The 18,014-nt window shown below is 40.2% G+C and overlaps 1 long non-coding RNA gene across 2 annotated transcripts; it reads left to right on the forward strand.

Moving 5' to 3' along the window:
• The first annotated feature begins 10,151 nt into the window (after positions 1 to 10,151).
• LOC308626159 lies at positions 10,152 to 18,014 on the forward strand. Of its 2 annotated transcripts, XR_014017204.1 has the most exons (4): positions 10,152 to 10,599; positions 12,490 to 12,586; positions 13,917 to 14,089; positions 17,663 to 18,014. It is a non-coding gene; the product is annotated as an uncharacterized lncRNA (long non-coding RNA). The 2 variants fall into 2 exon arrangements; XR_014017205.1 differs by lacking the exon at positions 12,490 to 12,586 and having other exon boundaries at positions 17,663 to 18,013.

Genomic DNA, 18,014 nt, shown 5'->3' on the forward strand with positions numbered 1-18,014 from the left:
ATGAGGTACTGTGGGTTAAGACTTCCACATATTAACTTGAGCAGGACACAGTTCAGGTGATAATAGAAGATAAGAGTAATTTAAGCAAGTAAGTAACTATTGTTTACAGTGAGCTGCTTAAGGATATGAATTTACTCAAGAAAAACAAGAAGAAATTACATAACACTGTATGTTATACAAAGATATTAAATTAATCACCATAACATCCTGTGAGATGGGCATTAAATTAGACTAAGCAAGAGTAAGCAACTTATCCAGAATTGTATAGTTGGTACTTTCCAGAATTTAAACCAGGTATTTTCCCAGTTCCAGTCTACGTTATATATTCATTTCATTATTTGAAATGAATTTTGAGTCTTCATTTTGCTTAGTTTCTGAAGTTATATGGGGATAGAATGGAGTTGGACATTTTCAGTGACATTCACACATGGGGAAGGAGATTGAGTCCAGAATCTTCAGCAATGTTTCCATGGAGAACGCTAACAACAGAACCAGAAACACCGTTATACTTTTGGTTCAGTGATCTTTCCTAAAGCACTACAAGAATCAATTTTAAGAAGCCCAATGTTTTCCAAACTTTCACCAATGGGCTCTGTAGGGTCCTCTAACAATATCTAAGAGACTAACTAGTTTCACGTTCCAAGCCACTTAAGACAAGGAGGTCTGATTGTTCTCTGTGAGGAAATCAAGTGACAATCATAGCTGGTAATTTAGGATAGTTTCTTCAGGGCCCAGGCAAAACCTAATACACAAGTAATAATCATTGTTAAGTGCATCTTTGACAAGGATTCATCAAGTATCAAAGAGGTCTATAAATTGGGAGAAATTATGATCAAAGACAAACATAGACCACAGATATTTAATTAATGCTCAATTATTTATGAGTTTAACTTTGGTTAACCTCGTTTTCCTTCTTCTAGACAATTTCCAATTCATCTCCACAAAGAGACCAGAATACTTACCTTCCAAAACAAGATTTATTGTGTTCCTTTAATTCAAAGCAGACAGTGACTTCTACATTCACTCCACCAAGTTTTGCTAGGAGAGAAAAGGAGACATTATATTTTGTCTTGAATTACATACGCCACCATACTTGACTTAGCCCATCCTACTGGAAGCACTTTGGCGCAGATTCTAGTCTTGTCTTACATCTTCTACGGAATCAAGCCAAGGGAATCACACATAGTTACAGCTGGAAAAACGTTTGTTCTGGGTTGATACTTTTAGCCTTTACCACCAAGACTTTATCACCAAGATCTATCTTTACAGTCTCTAAACAGGAGACCTTCTTGCCTTCCATTTTCATATTGACAAGGAAGGTAAAGCGAAGAACTGAGAAGTACCCAAAGTCAGCTAGCAGCCAGCACAGATAAATCATCTGTGGACATATTGTTTCTTTCAAAAGATATAAACATAAGAGGAAGTCCTAGTGTTTGAAACAATTGTGCATGATAAAATTCCATGAAAACCTAGAAATCCAGATGCAGATCAGTAACATATTGGCTAAATAAGCCGTTATGTTCATGCAAGGGACAAGTGTACAGACATTAAGAAGAACGAGATACTCTTTTCTATGAGATTCTCTTTTCACTGAACTCATCAGTGCTGCAAAAACGATGTTACATAATACTTTTTCTTTAACATTATATCAGGCATCCTCATCTTGTCCTGCATATTGCCAGTGTTACTAAAGTTTATCATTTACCTCTTTCTCTTTTAGACATATAATTTCTTCTTATTTTGGAAGCATTCATCAATCCCTATTTTACTATTTCTTTTAAATTACAAATGAATATTGAATTTTATAAACTATCTTTTGCAGGATATTTCAAGTGATTGTATAGTTTTGCTCTCCTTGGACCTTGTTATATGGTAAATTATATTTTGTTATTTTATATATTCTATTTATTATATATTGTATTACATTTACTAATTACATTTATTATAGTATAATTACATTATAATTAAGGTAGCATTTTGTTTTAGATAGACAAAACACCCAATGGAATAGGAAGCATCTTAAAATTAGATGCAAGAGCATAAGGGAATTGAGATTAAAATAAAATTTACATTTTGGATCAGGAGCAAAAATTATTCAACAAAAGTGGGAAAATATGGCTATCATTACTAAATTCTAGATACAGCAACTAGTTAAAAGTTAAAAAATAATGAAACTGTAAAAGTATCAGAAACCTGGGAGACATGAAATAAGTATTCATGAGGAATACCTTTCTAAGATACAAAGAAAAAAGGATACATTTAATTATATAAGAATTAAAATTTGCCTCATGGCAAAATGCACTACAAAGGTCAGAAAACAAGCAAAAGAAATCGGGAAATATATTAAGAAATGGATATGCTTTCTTTACAACTTTTGAGAGAAGCACATGTTTCTTTTTCCTTTAACCTGTTATGGGGGTATTAATCTATAATGTAAGTGCATGGTTCCTTTCCTTTAACCTGTAATGTGAGATTTAATCTATATGGTAAGTGCATGGTTCCTTTCCTTTCATCTGTAATGTGAGTGTCAACATGCGGCACTGTTTCCAAGCACAGACTTTGGATGTCCCTGTACTGGTCCCATCACTGACCATCCACAAAAACTTACAAATGTTGCTTCACTTTCCTGGGGGTTAGAATCTTAGCTACGAAATGGAAGCAAAACAGAACTTTCCCGCAGGGATGATAGAAGGTTTAAAGGAGTAAATATGTAAGTGACTTAGCACAGTGCCTAGTACAAGAGAGATCAATAGAAGTACTTATCAATTTTTAAAGAGACAGATGAAAGAAATCAAATGTGGTGATTTCAATCTATTGATATATATTCTTGACTTTAAACTGCCATTTCATTCATTGGATGACCTAACTTGCTCATGCTTTTTCTTACTCTGGTGAACTTGGGTAGCTAATATCATAGTTTAAAATTTTTGCTTTTATATTTACAAGTAAATTTGAGCTGTAAATTTTTTTTTCCTCACAGTCCTAATCTATTTTCAGTATTAGGATTATATAGACTTCATAAGATGAATAAAGGAGCATTTTTAATTTGCTACTCTCTAGAAGTTTTTCTTTGTTAATATTGATGTTATCTGTTTAATAGAAGTTCGATAGAATTCACCTCCCAAATGATCTGGCTGGGTCTGTTATTTTTCTTGGTGAAAGATTGTAAAGTATTGACTTCATTCCTTTACTGGTGAAAGAACTCCAGCTATAAATTTCCTCTTGTGTCAGTTTTGGTAAACTTTAGGAGCTAGGAACTTGTCCACTTTACAGAAATGTTCAAATTTACTGGCATTTCATATATTCTCTGTTTGTACTCTCTGCTATAACATGGTCCTGATTCTTTCTGTATATTACTTACTTATGTTTTTGTTTTGCTTAATCAAAGTGTGTTTTCTAAATCTTTTCAAAGAATATACTTTTGACTTACTAAATCACTTTTTCTATGTTCTCAGGGTTTATTGTTTTACTCTTCTGATGTCAATTAAAACACTTGGGTATTAATTTTAAGAAATCTTTTTAGTTATAAATAGTTGAACTTCTTGAAGATTCCAGCTTAGTTGTAAGTATCTAAGGGTCAGCTCGTCCACATTGTTGCTAGCCTAAGGCTTAGTTCACCCTATCGCAATGTACATATTGACATTTTTTACCCTCGACTTTCTGTGTTTTGCTACTTCTCACTTTTCTTTGGAGAGAAGCCCTTTGAAATACCCTTAACTTATTTTACAGACAATAAGTCTTTAAAATAATGTGTATTTTTTAAAGATAAATCTACTTATATAATTAGGCAGAAAATCTGATCTGCCGTATTTTTAAAAACAGCATAAATTCACTCTTCTCCATGATTAATCTGCTGTATTACACGACCTTTGAGTTTTAGCTTTATCAATGACATGTACTTGAAAAAAAGTTTAAAGATCCTACCCAGTCTTTTAAAACATCCTTGTTCCTTGTTTCAGTTCTAGTTTTATGTATATTTTCTGCCTTGCACCTGATTATTCCAACATCTGATGGATGGCCTTGGGAATCTAATTCTGGTATTGATTGTTTTTTGCTGATTCTCTCCACTTCTAGCTGATTTCTTCATTATTGGATAAATTTAGATCATGAGCTCACGTTTAGCTAAACTTTATCTGTGGGAATGCTATCGGCCTGTGTTGAAGGTCTACCTCTCCAGAAAGGATTTAGTTTTGTGTTTGGAATACCACTGATTTGGGAGCATTTTAAGTTAATTTCTTAGCTTCTGTTTGCAAGATGGCACATAAATTTACAACACAAACACTGTGAACACAGTCCTGGGGTTCAGAATTATCAAGATTTCCTACCTGTTTCCTACCCAGAGCAGAGGCCAAGAGAATTTGGTCTTAGTTTCCTTTGCCAGCAGATATTTTTTCTTCTGGCACACCCTTTCATTAAAGGTGAAGCTAGGGATAGATAGGTTTAATTCTAACTTCCCATCTAGTAGGGATGGAGTCTTACTTCCTGCCTCCCATGTGGTCATGGCCGTTTAAGAACAAGTCTCTATGTCAGGTGTGTCATTAAACTATGGCCTATATTCCAAATCCAGACAGATGTCTATTTTGTATGGCCTATGAGCTATGAATAATTTTCACATTTTAACTGGTAACATTTTAAATGGTTACCTAAGTACCTAAATAATATCCTCAATTTTGCCTCTTTGGTCTACAAAGCCTAAAATATTTGCCACTTGGCTCCATAAAAACAGCATTTCCAGCTTCTGTTCTAAGCTATCAAGATCTTCAATCCACTCCTAATATAGCTATAACTCTCACACATGTACCACCCTTCTTTCATGGGTCCTGGAAATTTCTACTGCATACTTCAAAAATCAACCACGCACTTAAAAATAAGTTGTGTACACTTAACCTAGCATACCTAACCCTTTTCCTTTAGGAGAGTTTTTCAAGTAATCTTGCCCACCGTATTCTTTAGAGCTTCATTAATAATGGCAAAAAATTAAAACAACTTAACATTCAACAAATGGGAATTGTTCATAACAATTATAGAAGCACATACAGTAGAAAACTATAAACTGTTATTGAAACAGTGAGACATAACTAGTTTTATTCTTAGAGAACTATGTTTATTTAGGTCCCTTTTGTTTAAATAATTATATTTCTGTGTATGTATGTACATAGTCATGTATTTATATACACATACATTATTTGTATGATATAGTTATATAAACATATGAAATACATACCTATATACATACCTTCGATTTATATTTGTATACATACACAGGAATATAATTATATATATCATATAGTTATATACATTGAACTGAAAACTGGTAGTATACATATATATCGTGTATAAATGTGTGTCTATGTGCATGTGTAGAAAAGCAGGTTGAGAGATATGGAAGCATGAGCTAGACAGGGTTCACGATTGTAAAAGTAGTTATGTGTAGGTAGTGAGGTTAAGGCCCATTTGATTGAAAATATTACATATTTTTACATCAATTGTTAGATGAAGAGATTCCTATGTAAATAAAATTATAAATAGCTATACATACTTGTATGTGTAATGTGTAATTAAAATATATATAGTTTTATAGATGTATTATATTTATATTACATAATATAATTGTCTTATAGTAATACATTATGTATTGTGTTATAGAGAATATATTAACTATAGTGTATTATATCAGATAATAATAATTATATATTTATAATATATATATAAATATATATATTTATAATTTATATATTATGATATAATTGTTTTATAATCAATATTACAGGATATATCATATTAATATTATGAACATATTAACCGTATAAATACATTTCATTACTCATATATTTTGTATATAATATATGCTAGGCAAAAATATATATTAATATAATACATAATTGTTATACATTAATATAAATATTAGTATATTACATTTATATATCAATATAATATTTAATACTGGTATATTTATATTATATTTAATATGTACATAGCTAATGCTCTTTAAACCCATCTGCTACAAGTAGAATAAGACCAGGAGTATGGCCAAAGCAAATTCTAAAAGTATTAGATTACTCATATTCATTTATATGTCATTTTCCTGGAATCTGCATCTGGCTATTAGAGAGGACACACAGCAAAATCAACACAAAGTGCCCAGGAGGACGTAGGATCCTTTATTTATCGGAACCTCAAAGGAAACACAGTGCAATCCAGTCTCCCATCAAAGAGCCAAGAGCAGGGCCTCCCAGGTGGCGCAGTGGTTGAGAGTCCGCCTGCCGATGCAAGGGATACGGGTTCGTGCCCCGGTCTGGGAGGATCCCATATGCCGCGGAGCGGCTGGGCCTGTGAGCCATGGCCGCTGGGCCTGCGCATCCGGAGCCTGTGCTCCGCAACGGGAGAGGCCACAAGAGTGAGAGGCCCGCATACCGCAAAAAGAAAAAAAAAAAAAAAAAGAGCCAAGAGCAAACCTTGAAGCACCCAGTAAAACCCCATTCAAACAAAAAAGCTTTCCCACTTAAACTGGAAAAACTTAAGTTCCCAAGAGACCCCCTACATCAACCACCGAAGCTCATTTGGCAGTAAAAACAATAATGTTCACCGAACAACAAGAAACCCAAAACAATAGTTGTTTTAGCACAAACAAAAAAAAGCAGCTAATGAGTGTCTCTCCTGTTTGAAAGAAGGGGGTGAGAAGTGGGCAGAAGACCTGATAGGAAAGACAAAAAGAAAAGGAAAAGGAAAATAAAAGTTTCCAGTTTGACACTCAAGCTGTCTTCTGCATCCATTTCGTCAAGACCACCAAGTCAATGTGGAGGCTTTTTCCTCCTTCCCTTTTCTTTTCATGACACTGATCACAACCAGCACTGCAGATTCCATCGAATTAAGGAATGCTGTTACCTACATGTGTGAATGAGCTGTGAGTAAAGTACTTAAGTAGAGGAAACCTAAAGTGAAACGTCTTCATGGATGTCCATGTGGCTGAGCAGGAAGTTAGCCTCTCATAGATGTGCTAAAGAAGAAGAGTTGGCTTTTATTTTATTTACTTTTCCCCGGACTGTGTTGAATGACTATCATCTACAAGTTCAGGCTACTTTTTGGTGAGGATTCATGCACTGGGAGAGCTGAGAGAAAACTGAACAGTAGAGCTGTCTTTTTCTTGACCAGCTCACCTTACTTTCCCAAACTCTAAGTCTTTCCCTAATGCTTTCTCCTTTTTATTGTAGTAAAATGAACAGAACACAAAATTCACCGTTTTGATCATTTTACAATTCACTGTACCATTCAGTGGAATTTAGTTTGGTCACAGTGTTGTGCAACTATCACCACTGCCCAGCGGCAAAACATTTGCATCACCCCAAGAGGAAACCTACACCCGTTTTAAGGAGCCATTCCCTATTTCCCTCTGTTCCAAACCCCTGGCCACCACTAATGTATAATATTTGCCATGTGTATGGATTTGCCACTGCTGGACATTTCGTATAAATGGAACCATACCATATGTAGCCTTTCGTGCCTGACGATAAGTTGTGCAGTGGTAGGAACAACTAAAATGCGATGTACTGTATGATGTATGTTTTACTGAAGTGGCTTGGTCAGATTATAATGATTTATGATAGAAATCACGTAAAGCAAGCATCACAATTCTCCAGGAATGTTCTGTAGAATGCTAATGTTAATTACGAATATGTGAATCCCCAATCTTTCATTTGTATTGACCTTATCTCATTAATTCTTCTTCCAACACTGCCATAACTAGAGTTGAGTTCTAAAATGTACCTTCCTCTTTTCCCATAGAAATTGTCCCACAATTTCAAAAAGTTCTCAAAGTTGCAAAAGTGCACACGACGTTTATCACGTTTCCAAATGCCAATGGAAATGCTAAGCTAACACTGTCCAAAATGCAATCTTCTTCTGTGAGAGCACCCAGCTTTAAACAAATACACATATTCTAAATACAGCTTCGATCTGTGACATGTTTTGGCCACTGAAGTATGAGCAGACATGATGGCCTTAAGTGAGCAGAAGAGGCCTTAAATGGGCTTGTGCGGTTGGGCTCGCCTCTTGTTTCAGTGAACTTTTAGAGAAGACAGGGCCTGGGAGCTGCGGCCTCACAGTTGGGCTCCAGACGAAGAGGTGTGTGACAGACCTCAAACTGACCCAAAACACGGAGCAAAACTAGCCATCTAGAGGTCTAAAAGAGAGCCACTGCAGCTGGCCCATAGGTCCAAGAAAAATAAATTCTTGTTTATGTAACTGACTTTGGTGTGATTTGTTCCAAAGCATTATCACAGCAAGAGCTGAGTAACACAACATCCTCCAAATCATTGTTATGTAAATGGTGCCACCATGCCTACATTTAAGGCAACTGTGTACTCAAATTGTGAGAATTCTTGAACTCTTGGTGCCTCTCCAACACAATGTACATGGCTAAATTTCCACAAATAAGTTCACTAATATACCACAAAGTTCTCCCTAAACTTTTATTAAATGTAATGCAAAGTTCTTTCTTTTCATTTTCTGCTTCTACATAGTTAAAATGCTGTTTATCAATGTAAAACGGTTCTTGCCGTTTGGCTTCTGTCGTTAGAGTCTTTTGAACTCTTTGGCTTTTCAGCTCCTAGGCTGTAACATTTGAATCAGCAAATGCCCCAAGGAGAAAAGCTGCGCCAAATGTCAAGCTTGCGTCTGTGTTTCCTTTCTCTCCAGAACTTGGCCCTCATGTCTTGGTGTCTCTCTCACATTTAGACGCCAGCGAACAGACGTTTTCCTACTCTATCCAGCTGTTCTACAATTTCTTTAGACTTCGCCTGATCTTATGTTATTATCCAACTATCATCTCAATTAACCCTAGGAAGAAAATGTACAATTGTTAGAGAAAACGGAACCCTGGCACACTGTTGGTAGGAATGTAAACTGGTGCAGCCACTGTGGACAAGAGTATGGAGGGTTCTCAAAAACTAAAACTAGAACTACCATATGATCTCACAACTCCACTGCTGCGTGTAAATCCAAAAAAGGACAAAAACACGTGTTTTCAAAAACGTGTATTTGAAAAGATACATGCACCCCAATGAGCATCAGTATTTACAATTACCAAGATATGGAAGCAACCTAAGTGTCATCAAGTGATGAATGGATAAAGACGTGGTACATATAACCAATGGCATACTACTCAGCCTTAAAAAAGAAAGAAATGTTTCCATTTGCAGCAACATAGATGGACTTTGAGGGCATTGTGGTCAGTGAAATAAGTCAAAGAAAAACAAACACTGTAGGATAGTGGTGAGGAGCGCTCCAGCCACAGGAGCTGCAGAGATGTTTATTTTAAAAGGGCAGAAGCCAAGCAAGGAAATGACTGACTTGCTATCGCTTTAAAGCCTAGTTGGTGGTTTGTGACTGGTGGTCCTCAGCGGTGTGCGTCACCCTGAGGCGTTGACAGGCTTCGATTTTGGTTGGTTTACGTAGGCAGCCGCATCGCTAGAGCCACCGCAGGCTAACGGCCCCCTGCAGGGTTCATTTACTAACACCAATTGTCTGAGTCCTTCCTCTTACTCCGTCACTTCAGTTCCTACGCCTCAGTTTCCCTTCTGTAAAGTGGATATTCAGTAGTAAATTCTCTGTGCAGTTGTCAGTACAAAACAAAGTGATTATTAGTAACCACGATCATGTCCTGAATGCATGGAACACGTCACCTTTTGCCATCTACCGTGTCAAGTTAGCAGAAACTCCAGAAATTAAGAGCTCTCCGCATAAATTCACACACCCGTGCACCAGGTAAGGGACCACAGGCAGACGTTCACTCCGCCTTTCGTGTGTCCCTCACGGAATACACGCTCTCTCCTGGGCGGGGGGAGCCCAGACACTTACGGGAGTTTACGTTTAAAATGCGTTGATACAACCAGGTCTCACATTTGTTAGGATGAGTCAGCAAACGCTGTTTGGAAACCCCGAAGTCTCCACACCTCGCACGTTTCGCGCTGCCTTAGTCTCAGAGCTCAAGCCCCTTCTCCTCAGGCCGCGTCACCATGGGAGACAGGGCTGCGGGGGGACGCGACGCACGGCGAGCGTGATGACGTCTTCGAGCCCCGCCCCCACGGCACCGCCCGCCGACGTAAACCGCAGCCCCGCGGCGTGGAGAGCATTGATAGCTGCGCCAACACCAGGCCACGCGGGGTCTCCGGAGCGCGGCATGGGGGAGTTGGCGTAGCTGGGGCCCGTGGCCCTATGTCTTCTGGCTGCGACGCCGGTCCTGCGCACGCTGCGGGGCCGCAGCCGCCGGGCGGTGGGCTCCCGAGGGGCCGGGAGGCGAGCCGGGGCCCCCAGGCGGGTGTGGGCATCGTGTCCGCAGCCAGCGTCCCCGAGGCCGCGCTCGGGCCATGATCACTCAGTGAAGCTGCGCCGGGACAGCGCGGCCGACATCTTTCCGCGCTCTGAGGACCTGTGCGCGCTGCAGGACTCGGTGCCTCTGCCCTCCGTGCGCGCTTCCCTACAGGAGGGCCTGCTGGACTTAAGGCCGACCGCCTCCACGGGGTGCACTGGGCGCCGCTCCTCAGCGCCCGCTGCCCCTTATCTGTATCCAGAGCTTCTTCCAGCCACGGCTTGTCGAGACAGGTTTGTACTTCCCGCTTCCAGGGCTCCTCGTGTGGGCGCTGAGAAGCGGGGTTTTAAATGGTGCAAGGTGGAGGGTGGGCACTAGAACCAGTGCCCAGTGCCCGGGTGTGCGTGCACTAGACGGGGCGTGCGGCCTAGGACTCCTGCCAGCTCGGTGACCCCGGCCGAGTGCCTTAAGGATTCAAGGTCTCAGTGTTCCCATCTGTAGCGTGGGCTGAACAGGACCCAGTCTCTGTGGCGGATAGAAGGATGCACTGTGTTAATGCTTCTAGACTCTACAAAGTAGAACACTTAGCACAGTTTGGAGCATCGTTAATTGTTGCACAGATGTTACCTGGTCTGTTGAATGACTTTGCCTGGTACACACCAAAGCGATTAGGAAATGGATATATTCCAGCTTCATTTCCTTTCCATTAAAACAGGGCTCAGGAAAATAAATTTTTTTCAATAGTCGTATCATATAGTGCAAAGAGCACCGGTGTGAAGGCAGCTTAGGGTGTGAATTCCAGGGCTTATGCTCTCTGTGGCCTGGGCAGGTTTCTTTTGCACTACAATCCCCACACTTGTAAAATGACGTTAATAACCACTCTTTCTGTGGGTTCTTAGAATTAATTAAGCAGGTTATGTGTGTAAAGTAGCCTGGCACTTGAATGAGTTGTCAGAACCAAGGGCTGCTGGAGAGGATGCTTCTGCCGTACGTTAGCTTTCCTTCTACTGGGCAGCAAGTAAACACAAGCACAGTAGCCAGTGCTCTGGAAGAAGTGGGTTCTGGTGCTACAGAGCACAGAATCTCTTTTTTCTTTAATTTTTATTTTATATTGGAGGATCGTTGATTTACAATATTGTGTTAGTTTCAGGTGTACAGTAAAGTGATATCCATTCCTTTTCAGAGTCTTTTCCCGTCTAGTTTGTTACAGGATATGCAGTAGAGTTCCCTGTGCTATGCAGTAGGTCCTTGTTGATTATCTAGTTTATATACAGTCGTGTGTATGTGTTAATGCCAAACTCCTAATTTATCCCTCCCCCCGATCTTTCCCCTTTGCAGAGCACAGAACCTTGGAAGGGAAAGTTCAGGGTAGGATTCTTGGAGGAGGTGCCATCCTTTCTAAGGATATGTGGAAGCTCCTGGGGTGGCAGGAGAGAGCAGTGTGTGTTGACGTTTGAGAAATATAAGAAAATATGGCAAAACTAATGTACAGGACTGGAACTCAGGGTTTGGGAAAGAAATGAGAGTGGATACTGGAAGATTAGTGAGGCCCAAGAGAATGGGGCCTTGTTTGTCCTGTCAGAAGTTTGGATGTTTATCCTGAAGTCTGTGGGAAACACCAAAGAACAGTGAGATGAACTTGTGGTTTAGAGGCTCACTCGGACCTCCATGTGGAAGGCAGTTGATTTGGTGCAGGGTGAATTGTAATCTGAGGGTCCCACTTAAGTTATAAAAAGTGGGACTGGGTTTTGCAGATCTGAGAGAGAATGGGTAGGGCCTGGTGACCAGTTAGAAAAGGGAGGGCAACAAGCGTGGGTGACACTTTACAGCTGCATCTTTTTGAGAGATACAGAGCAGAGTAGGAAGGGATTGGGGGTGGCGAGAGGATCTTACTTCATCTTCAGTGCTTTAGAGGGGCCTGGTAGACGGGTCTGGACCCAAGGTACATATCTGGGCTTTTGGGGAGGACAGGTGTTTGGAGGCATGGGAGAGACTTAGGTCATCCACAAGAAGATCCAAAGAATCGTAGGTCTGAGACATTTTTAAGTGGGTATATTTGAGGATGTTTATAAGCTGTGAGAAATTAGCCAGCAGAGGAAGGGTGTAAGGATCTAGGACAGGAAATGATTGTTCATTTGATTTTGAAAAGCTGAATACTCATCGTGTGCCTGGCCCTTTTCCAGGATCTGGGGTTCACACCATCTGTTACCTCTTCTGCAAGGACAGTTCAACTCATCCCCTGGTGAAGAGAAGTCAGATTATTCTTTGCATCCCATTCAGGTATAAGAACTGTTCTGTACCTCTGAAGGGACTTTACTTAACCAGAGTAATAAGTTAGAAACCAAAAGAAATTAGAGCTGGAAGGGACCTTAAAGGCCACTGTATTTAATTTTGCCTAATATTTTACACTGAATGTAAGAAAAGTTTATTGTAGAGCCCATTCTCTTCAGAGTTCCTTCACTGAACTTCCTTTATGTCTTGCATCCAGTGGGTCTATCTTGTATATTCTGGCCTCCTCCTCAATTTGCTTTTTTTTTTTTTTTTTTGCGGTACGCGGGCCTCTCACTGCTGCGGCCTCTCCCGTTGCGGAGCACAGGCTCTGGACACGCAGGCTCAGCGGCCACGGCTCACGGGCCCAGCCGCTCCGCGGCACGTGGGATCCTACTGGACAGAGGCACGAACCCGCGCCCCACGCATTGGCAGGCGACCCTCAACCACTGCGCCACCAGGGAAGCCCTAAATTTGCTTCTTCATCCATATTGCATTTTGCCCAGACTATGGCAGAAACTCCTGGGTGGTTTCCCGGCCCCTGGGTTCAGTTCCTCTAAGTTCATGTGCCTACTCGGGTTAAGTGATCTTCTAACAGAAAAAGATGTGCTTAAAATAATGCTGCTGATGGCTTGCCCACACAGAGTTAGTGCACACTAGCTGCCCAGCGTGTGCTCTGCACGGAGGCGAGTAGTCTGAACTGTGTTCGGCTAAGCCTCCTGGGGCTCTTTGCCCTGAGGAAGGGGAGCTTTTTGTGATCACTCCCTTTATCTAGTCGGCCCTTCAGCAGCGGGGAGCCTTTTTCTAATCAGCGGAGGCACCCTTACTCAGCCAGTGGTAGCCCCAGGTCTCACCACCTGTGGGATACAAGCCATGCCCTCTCCCAGGCTTGCTTGGGCCAACATCTCTATTTTCATTTCTGTCTCTTCTCACACTTGGACCCCTGGCCTTTTGTCATCCCCACCTGCAGTATTTACAGTGCCCAGCAGGAGTCAGGCTTGAGTGTCTTTTCACAGATGTTCCCTCTGCAGTTAATGCACCTCCTACTCCAACTCTGCATAGCCTCATCTTTCTAGACTGTACTTCAGGGTTATCATGAAGCCGTCTCTTAGATATAACTTTTTGCCTCCATAGGAACCTCTGTGCATAAAGGTTACGTTTATTTATCTCATGTGATTGAAATTTTGAGTTTATACATCTTCCTCCTTAATGAAGGCTTTAAGGGCAGGGGTTGTTTCTAATCCTTAGCACAGAGCAGATGCTTTTGTTTTTATTTAGATACTTTTTAATGATGATATAATGTATGGTTTAAATCACTCATTTTACAATAATTTTGCTTTAGGTTGTGACAGAAAAAGAGTTTACAGAAGTCGTGTTCCTGCAATAAGAAATAAAGATGTGACCTTCCAGTTGTGTACAGCTCATAAATGCTGTGTAAGTGCGTCGGGTGCGCTAAGGAACGCGGAGCTAAGTGGGCTAGTTGTGAGAGAGAGAGACTTAACTATGTTAACAAAGGTAAGCCTTCATTGTGTGCTGCCAACATTTGATAGTTGCTTTTGGGGTGAACTAAGCCAATAAAAGTTTCAACTGTTCCTCCCCATTAAAGGGATTGAATAATTGGCTTCTTTGGTGCACCTGTGTCTTGTGAATTGTCCAGTTGGGGATGGAGGTTTAGAAAGTGAGTTTCAGTCTTGTTTAAGTCTCTTCCCATCAGACTGGTCTCGTGATTTCCTACACACCACGTCTGTCTACATTTTCCTGTCTACCTTTTGTTGGTGTTGTTCAGGCCTGGATTGTGTCCTGTACCTGCTCAAACCTTGGTCCATTCTCATTTGTACCATGGAAGTTTGTCATGCTGGATACTGTCAGAATTAATCTTACTTAAGTTTGTGTTAAGCCACAAACCACATGTTTTGTATATTTTCTGTTTTCTCTGTTTGTTTATATTTTTATGGTTTCTCTTCAAGAAATAGGAAGGGAAATAGCAAGATGAAGAGCAAAAAAGTCATCATTCTATTTCAATTTTTAGAACATCTATCTGCAATCATAATTATGATGCACTGTGTTAAAATAGAAAATATATGTAACGTCCCGTAGGAGCAGCAAATTCAGTGGTGTTGGTGAGGGTGTGTCATGGAAGTAATCACAAAGCAGGTGACTCTTGATTAGGGTCCTGAAGGATTAGTGTGCCCTCTCTGTGTCCAGTAGTGGTCTGGAGGGGTCAGGACGCCTGCCTTTCAATTTGAGGGAACAGAGGGTTTGAGGTCCTCTCTCTTCTATTGCTCTAGTACACTGCAGAGCAGCTAATAAAATACTGGGTTTACAGTTGACGTTTAAATCGCTGATTGATCATCAAGATTGGCATGTATCATTGGAAATGAAAATCGGAGGAGTCTTATGCTTTTTAGGTTTTTCTTTTTTTTTTCCTTTGTCTCAAAAGTATGTAGTACTTTACTGAGTGGTTGGGAATAAAGTTTGCAGTATTCAGTGTATTCAGTTTTAGTACCTAAATAGAATTAAACTGTTGCTGTAAACTGGAATAACACTTTGTTACTGACGAGTTTTAGGATGCATCAGTTCATCAATTACCTGTTTGGGAAGATTGTAGTTAATGATTTTAAGAATGTGGCTATAAACCTCCAATTGACTCAAGAAAAGCAAATAAGTCAAGATTGACAAATGTATAGGCTCTTCATCTTATTGTGTGTGTGTGGTTTTTTTTTCCTTTTAGTTACTTGTCAAGGTATAAAGAACTCTATCACTGTTAAGACAGTAAACTTCACGGGGTATAATCTGACATGGCAGGGAACAGATCACATGGTCAAGATCTTAAAGGTGATTTTATGTTTAAACTTTCATGAAAACATATGTGATTGAAGCACACTAACATATTGATACAGATGGCAGTTAATTTTTGTCTTTTCATACATGTGAGTGCAGCTTTTTTGTAGAAAGAATATGACCAAGTGGTGATGTGAATTGCTGTTGCATAAACTATAGTGTTGAATCCCCAGTGTTTGCACTTGAGTTTAATAACTCTGTGGTTTCCTATCTTCTTCCTGAGACACTTAATCTCAGGTCCATCCTCGTTACACAGAGTTGTAAATTAGAGAACGATTAATATCACCATTTAAAGAAGTGAGACTGAAATCTCAACCATCCTGAACATAGGAACTGAAGGGGCCTCTCAGCAGTTCAGAGAGTTATTACCAAGCCAGTCGGCTTAATGCTGTTCAGTTTTCTCCAAAGCAGAGCCTTCCAGGTCCTTCTTTTGAGCTTATTTATTTTTATACACAATTCTGTATGGATACTGTACATAATTCTAAATAGTTGTATTAAGTGGGTTTAACTGGTCATGTATTTACATGAAGATCTAACTTCGTTTTGTTGATATCTTTTTAGGGGCTTTCCATTCATCAAAGCTTGTGATGTAGGTAATCAGTTGCTGGTGTGTAGCTATCATATTTATGATATATAGGGCTTGAATTGGGAAAGGTGTATGGTCATTATTTTTGCTTTTTAAACTGACAGAGCCTTACAAGAAGCATTTCCCTCTCTGAAATAAATCCATGTAAAACATGTTTGGTCGCTCTCCCAATGCAACTGTGTAGTTGTGTGGATTTGGCACACAGCAGGCAGCCTTGTGGTTATGTCTGTAAACAAGGAAGCCTGTTTTCCAGTCCGCAAATCAGCTGTTACCCAGTGAAGTGAACTTGACTGCCATTTCTGACTCCTCACATGGAGCTGTTATACTCAAGAATGTTCACATGTTTTCAAGAAACGTTGTTTGCGGGCTATATGTACAAAGTCCTGATCTGAAAGCCAGTATAAAGCAGCATCTCCCAAACCTCTGCTCTCTCACCAAGGCCACACACATTCCCTCGCTTATGGCCTCGTGGCAAGCTAATACTGTCAGTATCAGATTCTCCTTCCCAGTGGTCTTGGGAGACTGCATAGTTGCTCTGTGAAAGGCACCACTGCTGAGGTTGAGAGAAGAGCATCTTGGGTGTCAGTCCTGGCCTTGCATTCCCAGAGAGAGGCGTGTGCACCTCGTTCTCCTGTTAGGGTTTTCCTATGCTGCAGGGTTTGCTGCTTGTTGTCAAAATGATGTCCTAGTGAACTGTTTTCTGCGTGGTTATATAATCCCAGCACACTTTTTTTTTTTTTTTTTTTTTTTGTCGTACATGGGCCTCTCACTGTTGTGGCCTCTCCCATTGCGGAGCACAGGCTTTGGACACGCAGGTTCAGTGGCCATGGCTCACGGCCCGGCCGCTCCTCAGCATGTGGGATCTACCTGGACCAGGCCACGAACCCGTGTCCCCTGCATCGGAAGGTGGACTCTCAACCACTGCGCCACCAGGGAAGCCCCCTGCACACTTCTTTATGATCTGTAGACTTTTATGGGGTTGTGGCCAGGTCAGGTTTTAAATGTTTGGAAATGTCCTATTGAACAACATTGCAGTGGCAGTGAAGCTTGATGGGAGAATTGTATTACTGTTGCCCTAGTTTTGGCTTGAGGGTGGTGAGAAGTTGAAATTTTTGATGGGTCAGTTTTAGTTGTGTATGTGTATGTGATTTATTTTTTCAAATTCTAATGTCTATTATTCACAGCTTAGATATGTTGACTTTCTGATTATTCATTAGTCCCTTTGCTGATGTATTTTCCTCTGAAAAACTACATTTTCTTCCAGACTGTTTTTGTCTGATGGTGAAGAATAAATTTTTCATTTGCAGTATAAAGTTGATTTGAGAAAAAATGTTTACCTTGGATCTTCACTTGGCTTCTGTGAAAGAAACTTAATAAAATAATATGGGAAATTCCTATTACTAATCCTAACCTTTTACAACAGAGGTCTGTACAGTAACATAGCAAAAATAAGTTCCTGTAATTTTACTTAGCCATTGCCTGTCTTAGACTAAGGAGCAGTGAGAGACATTTATAAAGAATGATACCTCAGATCACTTTTGTTACATGTCCTCTAATATTTGGATACTTGGTATCTGGCTTGTGTTGTCTTTTATACAATCTTGTTTTCTTTCTTTGCACTTTAGTGTAACAACTCTGTGATTTCTTATCTTCTGCCTCAGACACTCAGGTCCATCAGAATTTCCTATGACTGTGACTGTAGAGAGTCCTTCCTCCTCAGAAGTGGAAGAGGCTGATGATTCCTCAGAACGTGTTCAGGAAGAGCCAGAGAAAATCCGTTTGAAACAAGAAGCAGTGCAGGTACAAAGTTATCACTTTAAAGCTATAGAGAAGATTATTTTTCAAATGGAAGCCTGATTGCAACACGGCACAGCTTGTGTGAGGGTTCTGTTTTCTCCTCCCATCTGCATTGTATCCCCTTGAATGGTTCCTTAAGCTTAGACCAAGGTGAATGGTGGACATTTGAACTCTAAGAAATAAAAATCAAAACATGTTGTTAGTAATATATTTTCC

The sequence above is a fragment of the Mesoplodon bidens genome (genome assembly GCF_964165515.1).
Source record: "Mesoplodon bidens genome assembly, chromosome: 12".
In the NCBI taxonomy this organism is placed as follows: domain Eukaryota; kingdom Metazoa; phylum Chordata; class Mammalia; order Artiodactyla; family Ziphiidae; genus Mesoplodon; species Mesoplodon bidens.